The sequence below is a fragment of the Taudactylus pleione genome, unplaced genomic scaffold (genome assembly GCF_031769625.1).
Source record: "Taudactylus pleione unplaced genomic scaffold, aTauple2 ptg000473l, whole genome shotgun sequence".
NCBI lineage: Eukaryota > Metazoa > Chordata > Amphibia > Anura > Myobatrachidae > Taudactylus > Taudactylus pleione.
In genome coordinates this window covers 6,051,193-6,069,903 of record NW_028284875.1, presented here as the reverse complement: position 1 = coordinate 6,069,903, position 18,711 = coordinate 6,051,193, and the positions used below count along the sequence as shown (strand labels likewise).

Below are 18,711 nucleotides of genomic sequence, written 5' to 3'. Positions count from 1 at the left end.
TGGGCCATAATTTTGCAAGCTGAACAGTTCCAGATTGTTAAGCAGATTAAAGTTTCTAGTGGAGCCATTTGTGCAGTATGAAGCAAGAATAAAAGGAACATCTACAAAATTATTTGAATGAAATAACACCTATCTCCTCAGATGGGACTTGAACCCACAATCCCTGGCTTAGGAGGCCAGTATCTTATCCATTAGGCCACTGCGGCTTAGTAACATCTTTGAGTGAAACTGATTTTTTCATTAGTATAATCATTAATTGTTGCGATATAGGAAAGCCGTTTATTTGTGTTCTTTGCTTTACAAATCCCAGCATGAAATGTGATTGTACTATCCAGACCTAATAGTGTGGACCCTCATGTTACATTGCAGCAAAACAGATTGATGCAACTCTTTTACCAATAAAGAGGTAGTCTTTTGCATTCCATTTTGTTGACTAACTAAAGTAATGTTTACAGTGCATATGAACCAAAGCAGCTGTGTGTACTGGTACTTAAAAACAGTCATGTTTGTGTTTTTTTTCTGCCTTCATATCAGGATGTTCAGGAAGCAGATGATAATCATTAACTGATGACATTAGAAAAAAAATTACATTTGCTCCAGGTGAGGCTTGAACTCACAACCTCAGCATTGCTGAACAGATACTGTCTTATAAGTCCTGCGCACAGACCGATTGCGCCACAGGAGCACATGGTCAAAGCGCATTATTTTTAGTTGAGTGATTTTAGCATCGAGTTGACTAAGTAAATTAACTTGGTTTATTAATTTTAAATGAGTTACTTTTTAAATCCACTAAACTACTGCACCCAATTCTAAAGTACCTAATAAAAGTAATATTCTAATCATAAGGTAATCAATTATATTGTGCATTTGAGTTATTGCCCAGTTTTATGTATCCATAGGTGTATATTGCAATGAATTCATGCCATTGTTGTACAGTTCAATATTATCAAAATTTTAAAATAATTCCTGTTTATCTATCTTAAATAATATTTGGTATAGATATATGAAACTTTAATGTTGCATAGGGAAAATATACACTATATTACCAAAAATGCAGTATCTTTAAATAAAAATAAGTTAAATCTCACTTGTGCTCTATATTTAAAGGTAAACATTGTTTTTTTGGTCTGTAGCACCTAAATTGTCAGTAAAGTCAGTGTCCAAAGAAATATAAAAAGCAGAAAATTACCCTTTTGATGACAAGGATGAAAGGACTTCAAGAAACCCATCAGCAATTGCAATAGACATTGTTATTTTGTAGCCACTCTGATATTAAATTGCAATTAAAACTTAATAGGTATGTTTTGGTATATATGGATTTTCTGCAATACCATTAAGACAGTCACCTGCATTGAAAAAAAGCATAACTTCTAGAATGAGTATGAGCAACAAAGGAACATGCATCCTAGATGGGACTTGAAGCCACTGTCCCAGGTGATAGTAAACTTTTCAGGAAACTAATCCACAATGTCATTAGGATAAATGTCTGCTTTTAGATACTGGGCCATAATTTTGCAAGTTGAACAATTCCAGATTGTTAAGCAGATTAAAGTTTCTGGTGGAGCCATTTGTGCAGTATGAAGCAAGAATGAAAGGAACATCTCCAATACTATTTTAATGAAATAAAGCCTATAACCCCAGATGGGACTTGAAACCACAATCCATTAGGCCACTGGGGCTTAGTAACATCTTTGAGTGAAACTGATTTTTTCATTAGTATAATCATTAATTGTTGTGATATAGGAAAGCCGTTTATTTGTGTTCTTTGCTTTACAAATTCCAGCATGAAATGTGATTGTACTATCCAGACCTAATAGTGTGGACCCTCATGTTACATTGCAGCAAAACAGATTGATGCAACTCTTTTACCAATAAAGAGGTAGTCTTTTGCATTCCATTTGATTTACTAACTAAAGTAATGTTTACAGTGCATATGAACCAAAGCAGCTGTGTGTACTGGTACTTAAAAACAGTCATGTTTGTGTTTTTTTTCTGCCTTCATATCAGGATGTTCAGGAAGCAGATGATAATCATTAACTGATGACATTAGAAAAAAAATTACATTTGCTCCAGGTGAGGCTTGAACTCACAACCTCAGCATTGCTCAACAGATACTGTCTTATAAGTCCTGCGCACAGACCGATTGCACCACAGGAGCACATGGTCAAAGTGCATTATTTTTAGTTGAGTGATTTTAGCATCGAGTTGACTAAGTAAATTAACTTGGTTTATTAATTTTAAATTAGTTACTTTTTAAATCCACTAAACTACTGCACCCAATTCTAAAGAACCTAATAAAAGTAATATTCTAATCATAAGGTAATCAATTATATTGTGCATTTGAGATATTGCCCAGTTTTATGTATCCATAGGTGTATATTGCAATGAATTCATGCCATTGTTGTACAGTTCAATATTATCAAAATTGTAAAATAATTACTGTTCATTTATCTTAAATAATATTTGGTATAGATATATGTAACTTTAATGTTGCATATCGAAAATATACACTATATTACCAAAAAGTGCAGTATCTTTAATTAAAAATAAGTTAAATCTCACTTGTGCTCTATATTTAAAGGTAAACATTGTTTTTTTGGTCTGTAGCACCTAAATTGTCAGTAAAGTCAGTGTCCAAAGAAATATAAAAAGCAGAAAATTACCCTTTTGATGACAAGGATGAAAGGACTTCAAGAAACCCATCAGCAATTGCAATAGACATTGTTATTTTGTAGCCACTCTGATATTAAATTGCAATTAAAACTTAATAGGTATGTTTTGGTATATATGGATTTTCTGCAATACCATTAAGACAGTCACCTGCATTGAAAAAAAGCATAACTTCTAGAATGAGTATGAGCAACAAAGGAACATGCATCCTAGATGGGACTTGAAGCCACTGTCCCAGGTGATAGTAAACTTTTCAGGAAACTAATCCACAATGTCATTAGGATAAATGTCTGCTTTTAGATACTGGGCCATAATTTTGCAAGCTGAACAGTTCCAGATTGTTAAGCAGATTAAAGTTTCTGGTGGAGCCATTTGTGCAGTATGAAGCAAGAATAAAAGGAACATCTACAAAATTATTTGAATGAAATAACGCCTATCTCCCCAGATGGGACTTGAACCCACAATCCCTGGCTTAGGAGGCCAGTATCTTATCCATTAGGCCACTGGGGCTTAGTAACATCTTTGAGTGAAACTGATTTTTTCATTAGTATAATCATTAATTGTTGCGATATAGGAAAGCCGTTTATTTGTGTTCTTTGCTTTACAAATCCCAGCATGAAATGTGATTGTACTATCCAGACCTAATAGTGTGGACCCTCATGTTACATTGCAGCAAAACAGATTGATGCAACTCTTTTACCAATAAAGAGGTAGTCTTTTGCATTCCATTTTGTTGACTAACTAAAGTAATGTTTACAGTGCATATGAACCAAAGCAGCTGTGTGTACTGGTACTTAAAAACAGTCATGTTTGTGTTTTTTTTCTGCCTTCATATCAGGATGTTCAGGAAGCAGATGATAATCATTAACTGATGACATTAGAAAAAAAATTACATTTGCTCCAGGTGAGGCTTGAACTCACAACCTCAGCATTGCTGAACAGATACTGTCTTATAAGTCCTGCGCACAGACCGATTGCGCCACAGGAGCACATGGTCAAAGCGCATTATTTTTAGTTGAGTGATTTTAGCATCGAGTTGACTAAGTAAATTAACTTGGTTTATTAATTTTAAATGAGTTACTTTTTAAATCCACTAAACTACTGCACCCAATTCTAAAGTACCTAATAAAAGTAATATTCTAATCATAAGGTAATCAATTATATTGTGCATTTGAGTTATTGCCCAGTTTTATGTATCCATAGGTGTATATTGCAATGAATTCATGCCATTGTTGTACAGTTCAATATTATCAAAATTTTAAAATAATTCCTGTTTATCTATCTTAAATAATATTTGGTATAGATATATGAAACTTTAATGTTGCATAGGGAAAATATACACTATATTGCCAAAAATGCAGTATCTTTAAATAAAAATAAGTTAAATCTCACTTGTGCTCTATATTTAAAGGTAAACATTGTTTTTTTGGTCTGTAGCACCTAAATTGTCAGTAAAGTCAGTGTCCAAAGAAATATAAAAAGCAGAAAATTACCCTTTTGATGACAAGGATGAAAGGACTTCAAGAAACCCATCAGCAATTGCAATAGACATTGTTATTTTGTAGCCACTCTGATATAAAATTGCAATTAAAACTTAATAGGTATGTTTTGGTATATATGGATGTTCTGCAATACCATTAAGACAGTCATCTGCATTGAAAAAAAGCATAACTTCTAGAATGAGTATGAGCAACAAAGGAACATGCATCCTAGATGGGACTTGAAGCCACTGTCCCAGGTGATAGTAAACTTTTCAGGAAACTAATCCACAATGTCATTAGGATAAATGTCTGCTTTTAGATACTGGGCCATAATTTTGCAAGCTGAACAGTTCCAGATTGTTAAGCAGATTAAAGTTTCTGGTGGAGCCATTTGTGCAGTATGAAGCAAGAATAAAAGGAACATCTCCAAAATTATTTTAATGAAATAAAGCCTATCTCCCAAGATGGGACTTGAACCCACAATCCCTGGCTTAGGAGGCCAGTGTCTTATCCATTAGGCCACTGGGACTTAGTAACATCTTTGAGTGAAACTGATTTTTTCATTAGTATAATCATTAATTGTTGCGATATAGGAAAGCCGTTTATTTGTGTTCTTTGCTTTACAAATTCCAGCATGAAATGTGATTGTACTATCCAGACCTAATAGTGTGGACCCTCATGTTACATTGCAGCAAAACAGATTGATGCAACTCTTTTACCAATAAAGAGGTAGTCTTTTGCATTCCATTTGATTGACTAACTAAAGTAATGTTTACAGTGCATATGAACCAAAGCAGCTGTGTGTACTGGTACTTAAAAACAGTCATGTTTGTGTTTTTTTTCTGCCTTCATATCAGGATGTTCAGGAAGCAGATGATAATCATTAACTGATGACATTAGAAAAAAAATTACATTTGCTCCAGGTGAGGCTTGAACTCACAACCTCAGCATTGCTCAACAGATACTGTCTTATAAGTCCTGCGCACAGACCGATTGCGCCACAGGAGCACATGGTCAAAGTGCATTATTTTTAGTTGAGTGATTTTAGCATCGAGTTGACTAAGTAAATTAACTTGGTTTATTAATTTTAAATTAGTTACTTTTTAAATCCACTAAACTACTGCACCCAATACTAAAGTACCTAATAAAAGTAATATTCTAATCATAAGGTAATCAATTATATTGTGCATTTGTGTTATTGCCCAGTTTTATGTATCCATAGGTGTATATTGCAATGAATTCATGCCATTGTTGTACAGTTCAATATTATCAAAATTGTAAAATAATTAGTGTTTATTTATCTTAAATAATATTTGGTATAGATATATGTAACTTTAATGTTGCATATGGAAAATATACACTATATTACCAAAAAGTGCAGTATCTTTAATTAAAAATAAGTTAAATCTCACTTGTGCTCTATATTTAAAGGTAAACATTGTTTTTTTGGTCTGTAGCACCTAAATTGTCAGTAAAGTCAGTGTCCAAAGAAATATAAAAAGCAGAAAATTACCCATTTGATGACAAGGATGAAAGGACTTCAAGAAACCCATCAGCAATTGCAATAGACATTGTTATTTTGTAGCCACTCTGATATTAAATTGCAATTAAAACTTAATAGGTATGTTTTGGTATATATGGATTTTCTGCAATACCATTAAGACAGTCACCTGCATTGAAAAAAAGCATAACTTCTAGAATGAGTATGAGCAACAAAGGAACATGCATCCTAGATGGGACTTGAAGCCACTGTCCCAAGTGATAGTAAACTTTTCTGGAAACTAATCCACAATGTCATTAGGATAAATGTCTGCTTTTAGATACTGGGCCATAATTTTGCAAGCTGAACAGTTCCAGATTGTTAAGCAGATTAAAGTTTCTGGTGGAGCCATTTGTGCAGTATGAAGCAAGAATGAAAGGAACATCTCCAATATTATTTTAATGAAATAAAGCCTATCACCCCAGATGGGACTTGAACCCACAATCCATTAGGCCACTGGGGCTTAGTAACATCTTTGAGTGAAACTGATTTTTTCATTAGTATAATCATTAATTGTTGCGATATAGGAAAGCCGTTTATTTGTGTTCTTTGCTTTACAAATTCCAGCATGAAATGTGATTGTACTATCCAGACCTAATAGTGTGGACCCTCATGTTACATTGCAGCAAAACAGATTGATGCAACTCTTTTACCAATAAAGAGGTAGTCTTTTGCATTCCATTTGATTGACTAACTAAAGTAATGTTTACAGTGCATATGAACCAAAGCAGCTGTGTGTACTGGTACTTAAAAACAGTCATGTTTGTGTTTTTTTTCTGCCTTCATATCAGGATGTTCAGGAAGCAGATGATAATCATTAACTGATGACATTAGAAAAAAAATTACATTTGCTCCAGGTGAGGCTTGAACTCACAACCTCAGCATTGCTCAACAGATACTGTCTTATAAGTCCTGCGCACAGACCGATTGCGCCACAGGAGCACATGGTCAAAGTGCATTATTTTTAGTTGAGTGATTTTAGCATCGAGTTGACTAAGTAAATTAACTTGGTTTATTAATTTTAAATTAGATACTTTTTAAATCCACTAAACTACTGCACCCAATACTAAAGTACCTAATAAAAGTAATATTCTAATCATAAGGTAATCAATTATATTGTGCATTTGTGTTATTGCCCAGTTTTATGTATCCATAGGTGTATATTGCAATGAATTCATGCCATTGTTGTACAATTCAATATTATCAAAATTGTAAAATAATTAGTGTTTATTTATCTTAAATAATATTTGGTATAGATATATGTAACTTTAATGTTGCATATGGAAAATATACACTATATTACCAAAAAGTGCAGTATCTTTAATTAAAAATAAGTTAAATCTCACTTGTGCTCTATATTTAAAGGTAAACATTGTTTTTTTGGTCTGTAGCACCTAAATTGTCAGTAAAGTCAGTGTCCAAAGAAATATAAAAAGCAGAAAATTACCCTTTTGATGACAAGGATGAAAGGACTTCAAGAAACCCATCAGCAATTGCAATAGACATTGTTATTTTGTAGCCACTCTGATATTAAATTGCAATTAAAACTTAATAGGTATGTTTTGGTATATATGGATTTTCTGCAATACCATTAAGACAGTCACCTGCATTGAAAAAAAGCATAACTTCTAGAATGAGTATGAGCAACAAAGGAACATGCATCCTAGATGGGACTTGAAGCCACTGTCCCAAGTGATAGTAAACTTTTCTGGAAACTAATCCACAATGTCATTAGGATAAATGTCTGCTTTTAGATACTGGGCCATAATTTTGCAAGCTGAACAGTTCCAGATTGTTAAACAGATTAAAGTTTCTGGTGGAGCCATTTGTGCAGTATGAAGCAAGAATGAAAGGAACATCTCCAATATTATTTTAATGAAATAAAGCCTATCACCCCAGATGGGACTTGAACCCACAATCCATTAGGCCACTGGGGCTTAGTAACATCTTTGAGTGAAACTGATTTTTTCATTAGTATAATCATTAATTGTTGCGATATAGGAAAGCCGTTTATTTGTGTTCTTTGCTTTACAAATCCCAGCATGAAATGTGATTGTACTATCCAGACCTAATAGTGTGGACCCTCATGTTACATTGCAGCAAAACAGATTGATGCAACTCTTTTACCAATAAAGAGGTAGTCTTTTGCATTCCATTTTGTTGACTAACTAAAGTAATGTTTACAGTGCATATGAACCAAAGCAGCTGTGTGTACTGGTACTTAAAAACAGTCATGTTTGTGTTTTTTTTCTGCCTTCATATCAGGATGTTCAGGAAGCAGATGATAATCATTAACTGATGACATTAGAAAAAAAATTACATTTGCTCCAGGTGAGGCTTGAACTCACAACCTCAGCAATGCTCAACAGATACTGTCTTATAAGTCCTGCGCACAGACCGATTGCGCCACAGGAGCACATGGTCAAAGTGCATTATTTTTAGTTGAGTGATTTTAGCATCGAGTTGACTAAGTAAATTAACTTGGTTTATTAATTTTAAATTAGTTACTTTTTAAATCCACTAAACTAATGCACCCAATACTAAAGTCCCTAATAAAAGTAATATTCTAATCATAAGGTAATCAATTATATTGTGCATTTGTGTTATTGCCCAGTTTTATGTATCCATAGGTGTATATTGCAATGAATTCATGCCATTGTTGTACAGTTCAATATTATCAAAATTGTAAAATAATTAGTGTTTATTTATCTTAAATAATATTTGGTATAGATATATGTAACTTTAATGTTGCATATGGAAAATATACACTATATTACCAAAAAGTGCAGTATCTTTAATTAAAAATAAGTTAAATCTCACTTGTGCTCTATATTTAAAGGTAAACATTGTTTTTTGGTCTGTAGCACCTAAATTGTCAGTAAAGTCAGTGTCCAAAGAAATATAAAAAGCAGAAAATTACCCTTTTGATGACAAGGATGAAAGGACTTCAAGAAACCCATCAGCAATTGCAATAGACATTGTTATTTTGTAGCCACTCTGATATTAAATTGCAATTAAAACTTAATAGGTATGTTTTGGTATATATGGATTTTCTGCAATACCATTAAGACAGTCACCTGCATTGAAAAAAAGCATAACTTCTAGAATGAGTATGAGCAACAAAGGAACATGCATCCTAGATGGGACTTGAAGCTACTGTCCCAAGTGATAGTAAACTTTTCTGGAAACTAATCCACAATGTCATTAGGATAAATGTCTGCTTTTAGATACTGGGCCATAATTTTGCAAGCTGAACAGTTCCAGATTGTTAAACAGATTAAAGTTTCTGGTGGAGCCATTTGTGCAGTATGAAGCAAGAATGAAAGGAACATCTCCAATATTATTTTAATGAAATAAAGCCTATCACCCCAGATGGGACTTGAACCCACAATCCATTAGGCCACTGGGGCTTAGTAACATCTTTGAGTGAAACTGATTTTTTCATTAGTATAATCATTAATTGTTGCGATATAGGAAAGCCGTTTATTTGTGTTCTTTGCTTTACAAATCCCAGCATGAAATGTGATTGTACTATCCAGACCTAATAGTGTGGACCCTCATGTTACATTGCAGCAAAACAGATTGATGCAACTCTTTTACCAATAAAGAGGTAGTCTTTTGCATTCCATTTTGTTGACTAACTAAAGTAATGTTTACAGTGCATATGAACCAAAGCAGCTGTGTGTACTGGTACTTAAAAACAGTCATGTTTGTGTTTTTTTTCTGCCTTCATATCAGGATGTTCAGGAAGCAGATGATAATCATTAACTGATGACATTAGAAAAAAAATTACATTTGCTCCAGGTGAGGCTTGAACTCACAACCTCAGCAATGCTCAACAGATACTGTCTTATAAGTCCTGCGCACAGACCGATTGCGCCACAGGAGCACATGGTCAAAGTGCATTATTTTTAGTTGAGTGATTTTAGCATCGAGTTGACTAAGTAAATTAACTTGGTTTATTAATTTTAAATTAGTTACTTTTTAAATCCACTAAACTAATGCACCCAATACTAAAGTTCCTAATAAAAGTAATATTCTAATCATAAGGTAATCAATTATATTGTGCATTTGTGTTATTGCCCAGTTTTATGTATCCATAGGTGTATATTGCAATGAATTCATGCCATTGTTGTACAGTTCAATATTATCAAAATTGTAAAATAATTAGTGTTTATTTATCTTAAATAATATTTGGTATAGATATATGTAACTTTAATGTTGCATATGGAAAATATACACTATATTACCAAAAAGTGCAGTATCTTTAATTAAAAATAAGTTAAATCTCACTTGTGCTCTATATTTAAAGGTAAACATTGTTTTTTGGTCTGTAGCACCTAAATTGTCAGTAAAGTCAGTGTCCAAAGAAATATAAAAAGCAGAAAATTACCCTTTTGATGACAAGGATGAAAGGACTTCAAGAAACCCATCAGCAATTGCAATAGACATTGTTATTTTGTAGCCACTCTGATATTAAATTGCAATTAAAACTTAATAGGTATGTTTTGGTATATATGGATTTTCTGCAATACCATTAAGACAGTCACCTGCATTGAAAAAAAGCATAACTTCTAGAATGAGTATGAGCAACAAAGGAACATGCATCCTAGATGGGACTTGAAGCCACTGTCCCAAGTGATAGTAAACTTTTCTGGAAACTAATCCACAATGTCATTAGGATAAATGTCTGCTTTTAGATACTGGGCCATAATTTTGCAAGCTGAACAGTTCCAGATTGTTAAACAGATTAAAGTTTCTGGTGGAGCCATTTGTGCAGTATGAAGCAAGAATGAAAGGAACATCTCCAATATTATTTTAATGAAATAAAGCCTATCACCCCAGATGGGACTTGAACCCACAATCCATTAGGCCACTGGGGCTTAGTAACATCTTTGAGTGAAACTGATTTTTTCATTAGTATAATCATTAATTGTTGCGATATAGGAAAGCCGTTTATTTGTGTTCTTTGCTTTACAAATCCCAGCATGAAATGTGATTGTACTATCCAGACCTAATAGTGTGGACCCTCATGTTACATTGCAGCAAAACAGATTGATGCAACTCTTTTACCAATAAAGAGGTAGTCTTTTGCATTCCATTTTGTTGACTAACTAAAGTAATGTTTAAAGTGCATATGAACCAAAGCAGCTGTGTGTACTGGTACCTTAAAAACAGTCATGTTTGTGTTTTTTTTCTGCCTTCATATCAGGATGTTCAGGAAGCAGATGATAATCATTAACTGTTGACATTAGAAAAAAAATTACATTTGCTCCAGGTGAGGCTTGAATTCACAACCTCAGGATTGCTCAACAGATACTGTCTTATAAGTACCGCGCACAGACCGATTGCGGCACAGAGCACATGGTCAAAGCGCATTATTTTTAGTTGAGTGATTTTAGCATCGAGTTGACTAAGTAAGTTAACTTGGTTTATTAATTTTAAATTAGTTACTTTTTAAATCCACTAAACTACTGCACCCAATACTAAAGTACCTAATAAAAGTAATATTCTAATCATAATTAATCAATTATATTGTGCATTGGTGTTATTGCCCAGTTTTATGTATCCATAGGTGTATATTGCAATGAATTCATGCCATTGTTGTACAGTTCAATATTATCAAAATTGTAAAATAATTCCTGTTTATCTATCTTAAATAATATTTGGTATAGATATATGAAACTTTAATGTTGCATAGGGAAAATATACACTATATTACCAAAAATGCAGTATCTTTAAATAAAAATAAATTAAATCTCACTTGTGCTCAATATTTAAAGGTAAACATTGTTTTTTTGGTCTGTAGCACCTAAATTGTCAGTAAAGTCAGTGTCCAAAGAAATATAAAAAGCAGAAAATTACCCTTTTGATGACAAGGATGAAAGGACTTCAAGAAACCCATCAGCAATTGCAATAGACATTGTTATTTTGTAGCCACTCTGATATTAAATTGCAATTAAAACTTAATAGGTATGTTTTGGTATATATGGATTTTCTGCAATACCATTAAGACAGTCACCTGCATTGAAAAAAAGCATAACTTCTAGAATGAGTATGAGCAACAAAGGAACATGCATCCTAGATGGGACTTGAAGCCACTGTCCCAGGTGATAGTAAACTTTTCAGGAAACTAATCCACAATGTCATTAGGATAAATGTCTGCTTTTAGATACTGGGCCATAATTTTGCAAGCTGAACAGTTCCAGATTGTTAAGCAGATTAAAGTTTCTGGTGGAGCCATTTGTGCAGTATGAAGCAAGAATAAAAGGAACATCTACAAAATTATTTGAATGAAATAACGCCTATCTCCCCAGATGGGACTTGAACCCACAATCCCTGGCTTAGGAGGCCAGTATCTTATCCATTAGGCCACTGGGGCTTAGTAACATCTTTGAGTGAAACTGATTTTTTCATTAGTATAATCATTAATTGTTGCGATATAGGAAAGCCGTTTATTTGTGTTCTTTGCTTTACAAATTCCAGCATGAAATGTGATTGTACTATCCAGACCTAATAGTGTGGACCCTCATGTTACATTGCAGCAAAACAGATTGATGCAACTCTTTTACCAATAAAGAGGTAGTCTTTTGCATTCCATTTGATTGACTAACTAAAGTAATGTTTACAGTGCATATGAACCAAAGCAGCTGTGTGTACTGGTACTTAAAAACAGTCATGTTTGTGTTTTTTTTCTGCCTTCATATCAGGATGTTCAGGAAGCAGATGATAATCATTAACTGATGACATTAGAAAAAAAATTACATTTGCTCCAGGTGAGGCTTGAACTCACAACCTCAGCATTGCTCAACAGATACTGACTTATAAGTCCTGCACACAGACCGATTGCGCCACAGGAGCACATGGTCAAAGTGCATTATTTTTAGTTGAGTGATTTTAGCATCGAGTTGACTAAGTAAATTAACTTGGTTTATTAATTTTAAATTAGTTACTTTTTAAATCCACTAAACTACTGCACCCAATACTAAAGTACCTAATAAAAGTAATATTCTAATCATAAGGTAATCAATTATATTGTGCATTTGTGTTATTGCCCAGTTTTATGTATCCATAGGTGTATATTGCAATGAATTCATGCCATTGTTGTACAGTTCAATATTATCAAAATTGTAAAATAATTAGTGTTTATTTATCTTAAATAATATTTGGTATAGATATATGTAACTTTAATGTTGCATATGGAAAATATACACTATATTACCAAAAAGTGCAGTATCTTTAATTAAAAATAAGTTAAATCTCACTTGTGCTCTATATTTAAAGGTAAACATTGTTTTTTTGGTCTGTAGCACCTAAATTCTCAGTAAAGTCAGTGTCCAAAGAAATATAAAAAGCAGAAAATTACCCTTTTGATGACAAGGATGAAAGGACTTCAAGAAACCCATCAGCAATTGCAATAGACATTGTTATTTTGTAGCCACTCTGATATTAAATTGCAATTAAAACTTAATAGGTATGTTTTGGTATATATTGATTTTCTGCAATACCATAAAGACAGTCACCTGCATTGAAAAAAAGCATAACTTCTAGAATGAGTATGAGCAACAAAGGAACATGCATCCTAGATGGGACTTGAAGCCACTGTCCCAAGTGATAGTAAACTTTTCTGGAAACTAATCCACAATGTCATTAGGATAAATGTCTGCTTTTAGATACTGGGCCATAATTTTGCAAGCTGAACAGTTCCAGATTGTTAAACAGATTAAAGTTTCTGGTGGAGCCATTTGTGCAGTATGAAGCAAGAATGAAAGGAACATCTCCAATATTATTTTAATGAAATAAAGCCTATCACCCCAGATGGGACTTGAACCCACAATCCATTAGGCCACTGGGGCTTAGTAACATCTTTGAGTGAAACTGATTTTTTCATTCGTATAATCATTAATTGTTGCGATATAGGAAAGCCGTTTATTTGTGTTCTTTGCTTTACAAATCCCAGCATGAAATGTGATTGTACTATCCAGACCTAATAGTGTGGACCCTCATGTTACATTGCAGCAAAACAGATTGATGCAACTCTTTTACCAATAAAGATGTAGTCTTTTGCATTCCATTTTGTTGACTAACTAAAGTAATGTTTACAGTGCATATGAACCAAAGCAACTGTGTGTACTGGTACTTAAAAACAGTCATGTTTGTGTTTTTTTTCTGCCTTCATATCAGGATGTTCAGGAAGCAGATGATAATCATTAACTGATGACATTAGAAAAAAAATTACATTTGCTCCAGGTGAGGCTTGAACTCACAACCTCAGCAATGCTCAACAGATACTGTCTTATAAGTCCTGCGCACAGACCGATTGCACCACAGGAGCACATGGTCAAAGTGCATTATTTTTAGTTGAGTGATTTTAGCATCGAGTTGACTAAGTAAATTAAATTGGTTTATTAATTTTAAATTAGTTACTTTTTAAATCCACTAAACTACTGCACCCAATACTAAAGTACCTAATAAAAGTAATATTCTAATCATAAGGTAATCAATTATATTGTGCATTTGTGTTATTGCCCAGTTTTATGTATCCATAGGTGTATATTGCAATGAATTCATGCCATTGTTGTATAGTTCAATATTATCAAAATTGTAAAATAATTAGTGTTTATTTATCTTAAATAATATTTGGTATAGATATATGTAACTTTAATGTTGCATATGGAAAATATACACTATATTACCAAAAAGTGCAGTATCTTTAATTAAAAATAAGTTAAATCTCACTTGTGCTCTATATTTAAAGGTAAACATTGTTTTTTGGTCTGTAGCACCTAAATTGTCAGTAAAGTCAGTGTCCAAAGAAATATAAAAAGCAGAAAATTACCCTTTTGATGACAAGGATGAAAGGACTTCAAGAAACCCATCAGCAATTGCAATAGACATTGTTATTTTGTAGCCACTCTGATATTAAATTGCAATTAAAACTTAATAGGTATGTTTTGGTATATATGGATTTTCTGCAATACCATTAAGACAGTCACCTGCATTAAAAAAAAGCATAACTTCTAGAATGAGTATGAGCAACAAAGGAACATGCATCCTAGATGGGACTTGAAGCCACTGTCCCAAGTGATAGTAAACTTTTCTGGAAACTAATCCACAATGTCATTAGGATAAATGTCTGCTTTTAGATACTGGGCCATAATTTTGCAAGCTGAACAGTTCCAGATTGTTAAACAGATTAAAGTTTCTGGTGGAGCCATTTGTGCAGTATGAAGCAAGAATGAAAGGAACATCTCCAATATTATTTTAATGAAATAAAGCCTATCACCCCAGATGGGACTTGAACCCACAATCCATTAGGCCACTGGGGCTTAGTAACATCTTTGAGTGAAACTGATTTTTTCATTAGTATAATCATTAATTGTTGCGATATAGGAAAGCCGTTTATTTGTGTTCTTTGCTTTACAAATCCCAGCATGAAATGTGATTGTACTATCCAGACCTAATAGTGTGGACCCTCATGTTACATTGCAGCAAAACAGATTGATGCAACTCTTTTACCAATAAAGAGGTAGTCTTTTGCATTCCATTTTGTTGACTAACTAAAGTAATGTTTAAAGTGCATATGAACCAAAGCAGCTGTGTGTACTGGTACCTTAAAAACAGTCATGTTTGTGTTTTTTTTCTGCCTTCATATCAGGATGTTCAGGAAGCAGATGATAATCATTAACTGTTGACATTAGAAAAAAAATTACATTTGCTCCAGGTGAGGCTTGAATTCACAACCTCAGGATTGCTCAACAGATACTGTCTTATAAGTACCGCGCACAGACCGATTGCGCCACAGGAGCACATGGTCAAAGCGCATTATTTTTAGTTGAGTGATTTTAGCATCGAGTTGACTAAGTAAGTTAACTTGGTTTATTAATTTTAAATTAGTTACTTTTTAAATCCACTAAACTACTGCACCCAATACTAAAGTACCTAATAAAAGTAATATTCTAATCATAAGGTAATCAATTATATTGTGCATTTGTGTTATTGCCCAGTTTTATGTATCCATAGGTGTATATTGCAATGAATTCATGCCATTGTAGTACAGTACAATATTATCAAAATTGTAAAATAATTCCTGTTTATTTATCTTAAATAATATTTGGTATAGTTATATGTAACTTTAATGTTGCATAGGGAAAATATACACTCTAATACCAAAAAATGCAGTATCTTTAAATAAAAATAAGTTAAATCTCACTTGTGCTCTATATTTAAAGGTAAACATTGTTTTTTTGGTCTGTAGCACCTAAATTGTCAGTAAAGTCAGTGTCCAAAGAAATATAAAAAGCAGAAAATTACCCTTTTGATGACAAGGATGAAAGGACTTCAAGAAACCCATCAGCAATTGCAATAGAAATTGTTATTTTGTAGCCACTATGATATTAAATTGCAATTAAAACTTAATAGGTATGTTTTGGTATATATGGATTTTCTGCAATACCATTAAGACAGTCACCTGAATTGAAAAAAAGCATAACTTCTAGAATGAGAATGAGCAACAAAGGAACATGCATCCTAGATGGGCCTTGAAGCCACTATCCCAGGTGATAGTAAACTTTTCAGAAAACTAATCCACAACGTCATTAGGATAAATGTCTGCTTTTAGATACTGGGCCATAATTTTGCAAGCTGAACAGTTCCGGATTGATAAGCAGATAAAAGTTTCTGGTGGAGCCATTTGTGCAGTATGAAGCAAGAATAAAAGGAACATCTCCAAAATTATTTTAATGAAATAAAGCCTATCACCCCAGATGGGACTTGAACCCACAATCCCTGGCTTAGGAGGCCAGTGCCTTATCCATTAGGCCACTGGGGCTTAGTAACATCTTTGAGTGAAACTGGTTTTTTCATTAGTATAATCATTAATTGTTGCGATATAGGAAAGCCGTTTATTTGTGTTCTTTGCTTTACAAATCCCAGCATGAAATGTAATTGTACTATCCAGACCTAATAGTGTGGACCCTCATGTTACATTGCAGCAAAACAGATTGATGCAACTCTTTTACCAATAAAGAGGTAGTCTTTTGCATTCCATTTTGTTGACTAACTAAAGTAATGTTTACAGTGCATATGAACCAAAGCAGCTGTGTGTACTGGTACTTAAAAACAGTCATGTTTGTGTTTTTTTTCTGCCTTCATATCAGGATGTTCAGGAAGCAGATGATAATCATTAACTGTTGACATTAGAAAAAAAATTACATTTGCTCCAGGTGAGGCTTGAACTCACAACCTCAGCATTGCTCAACAGATACTGTCTTATAAGTCCTGCGCACAGACCGATTGCGCAACAGGAGCACATGGTCAAAGCGCATTATTTTTAGTTGAGTGATTTTAGCATCGAGTTGACTAAGTAAATTAACTTGGTTTATTAATTTTAAATTAGTTACTTTTTAAATCCACTAAACTACTGCACCCAATACTAAAGTACCTAATAAAAGTAATATTCTAATCATAAGGTAATCAATTATATTGTGTATTTGTGTTATTGCCCAGTTTTATGTATCCATAGGTGTATATTGCAATGAATTCATGCCATTGTTGTACAGTTCAATATTATCAAAATTGTAAAATAATTCCTGTTTATTTATCTTAAATAATATTTGGTATAGATATATGTAACATTAATGTTACATAGGGAAAATATACACTATATTACCAAAAATGCAGTATCTTTAAATAAAAATAAGTTAAATCTCACTTGTGCTCTATATTTAAAGGTAAACATTGTTTTTTTGGTCTGTAGCACCTAAATTGTCAGTAAAGTCAGTGTCCAAAGAAATATAAAAAGCAGAAAATTACCCTTTTGATGACAAGGATGAAAGGACTTCAAGAAACCCATCAGCAATTGCAATAGAAATTGTTATTTTGTAGCCACTCTGATATTAAATTGCAATTAAAACTTAATAGGTATGTTTTGGTATATATGGATTTTCTGCAATACCATTAAGACAGTCACCTGCATTGAAAAAAAGCATAACTTCTAGAATGAGTATGAGCAACAAAGGAACATGCATCCTAGATGGGACTTGAAGCCACTGTCCCAGGTGATAGTAAACTTTTCAGGAAACTAATCCACAATGTCATTTGGATAAATGTCTGCTTTTAGATACTGGGCCATAATTTTGCAAGCTGAACAGTTCCAGATTGTTAAGCAGATTAAAGTTTCTGGTGGAGCCATTTGTGCAGTATGAACCAAGAATAAAAGGAACATCTCCAAAATTATTTTAATGAAATAAAGCCTATCTCCCCAGATGGGACTTGAACCCACAATCCCTGGCTTAGGAGGCCAGTGTCTTATCCATTAGGCAACTGGGGCTTAGTAACATCTTTGAGTGAAACTGATTTTTTCATTAGTATAATCATTAATTGTTGCGATATAGGAAAGCCGTTTATTTGTGTTCTTTGCTTTACAAATCCCAGCATGAAATGTGATTGTACTGTCCAGACCTAATAGTGTGGACCCTCATGTTACATTGCAGCAAAACAGATTGATGCAACTCTTTTACCAATAAAGAGGTAGTCTTTTGCATTCCATTTTGTTGACTAACTAAAGTAATGTTTACAGTGCATATGAACCAAAGCAGCTGTGTGTACTGGTACTTAAAAACAGTCATGTTTGTGTTTTTTTTCTGCCTTCATATCAGGATGTTCAGGAAGCAGATGATAATCATTAACTGATGACATTAGAAAAAAAATTACATTTGCTCCAGGTGAGGCTTGAACTCACAACCTCAGCATTGCTCAACAGATACTGTCTTATAAGTCCTGCGCACAGACCGATTGCGCAACAGGAGCACATGGTCAAAGCACATTATTTTTAGTTGAGTGATTTTAGCATCGAGTTGACTAAGTAAATTAACTTGGTTTATTAATTTTAAATTAGTTACTTTTTAAATCCACTAAACTACTGCACCCAATACTAAAGTACCTAATAAAAGTAATATTCTAATCATAAGGTAATCAATTATATTGTGTATTTGTGTTATTGCCCAGTTTTATGTATCC

General features: G+C 33.3%; 1 non-coding gene across 1 annotated transcript; it reads right to left on the bottom strand.

Annotated features, from left to right (window-relative positions):
* Positions 1-16,449: 16,449 nt before the first annotated feature.
* TRNAR-CCU (transfer RNA arginine (anticodon CCU)) lies at positions 16,450-16,522 on the bottom strand. The gene has a single exon. It is a non-coding gene; the product is annotated as a tRNA-Arg (tRNA).
* Between the last annotated feature and the right edge of the window lie 2,189 nt (positions 16,523-18,711).